This window comes from Orycteropus afer, unplaced genomic scaffold (assembly GCF_000298275.1).
Source record: "Orycteropus afer afer isolate SDZICR_OR568_19922 unplaced genomic scaffold, OryAfe1.0 scaffold00045, whole genome shotgun sequence".
Lineage (NCBI taxonomy): Eukaryota > Metazoa > Chordata > Mammalia > Tubulidentata > Orycteropodidae > Orycteropus > Orycteropus afer.
This window is the reverse complement of record NW_006921632.1, coordinates 3346406-3347678: the sequence shown is the minus strand read 5'-3', so window position 1 is coordinate 3347678 and position 1273 is coordinate 3346406. Positions and strand designations below refer to the sequence as shown.

At 46.3% G+C, this 1273-nt stretch overlaps 1 pseudogene; it reads left to right on the top strand.

Moving 5' to 3' along the window:
• The first annotated feature begins 340 nt into the window (after positions 1 to 340).
• On the top strand, positions 341 to 1273 carry LOC103194529 (annotated as a pseudogene).

Sequence of the window (1273 nt, the reverse complement as noted above, 5' to 3'; positions counted from 1 at the left end):
GAATTTTTAAGGATTTCTGAACTATAGAAAGAGTCCACACTAAATATCATGAATGTGTGAGTGATCAGGGCATATTCATTCTTCCAGTAAATCCCTATGGAACTGGCATTGCACATCCTGAATTATGTGAAGACTACAACTAAAGATTGTCAGCTGACAAAACAGGGTATAAGTTCTTTCTGAGATACCAGCACAATGGGGCAGCCTTGAGATATTTGAGCACACAGCTCAGACAGAGTAAGGACAATGAGAAGATTGGGTGATGCCCTGAAGGAGACAGAAACATCGGTGGAGATCTCACCACTCTTCCTATTTTACTCCAAGGAAATACCCTCTATCAATGGCCTTGACAAACCACAGCACCATCACTGAGTTCATCCTCACTGGGCTCTCTGCTGACCCCCACATTGAGGTTCTGCTCTTCGTGCTCTTCCTGATGACTTACTTTCTGACCATAATGGGGAACCTAACGATGCTGCTGGTGATCAGGACTGATTCCCACCTCCACACTCCCATGTACTTCTTCCTGAGTAATCTTTCATTCCTGGACCTCTGCTTCTCTTCTGTCACTGTACCCAAGCTGCTAAAGGACCTTCTGTCTGACAAGAAAACTATCTCAGTAGAGGGCTGCCTGACTCAGGTCTTCTTTGTGTTTAGCACTGCAGGGACTGAAGCCTTTCTCCTTTCAATGATGGCCTATGACCGCTACACTGCCATCTGCCACCCACTGCTCTATGGCCAGCTAATGAGCAACCAGCTCTGTGTAAAGCTGGTGTTGACATCATGGGGCCTGGCCTCTCTCAGTTCAGTGGTCATCGTGCTTTTGGCTATTAATCTGGACTTCTGTGAGGTCCAAACTATACAGCACTATACCTGTGAGCTGCCCTCTCTCTTGCCCCTGTCTTGCTCTGATATCTCCATTCATATGGATATCTTGATCTGCTCTACCTTACTGCATGGGCTTGGAACCTTCCTCCCAATCTTTATCTCCTATGTCCGTATCATAGCCACCATCCTGAACATCAGCTCCACCACAGGCAGAAATGAGGCCTTTTCCACTTGCTCATCCCACCTCATTGCAGTGATCCTGTTCTTTGGTTCAGGTTAGGTTCGCTATCTCATGCCCACCTCTGGTTTCTCCCTTGATTTCCTTGCCTCCTTGCAGTACAGTGTCGTCACGCCCATGCTGAATCCCCTCATCTACAGCCTAAAGAACAATGATGTGAAGACAGCTTTGAAAAGAACACTTAGAGAAGTATCTGTAATATTTTAG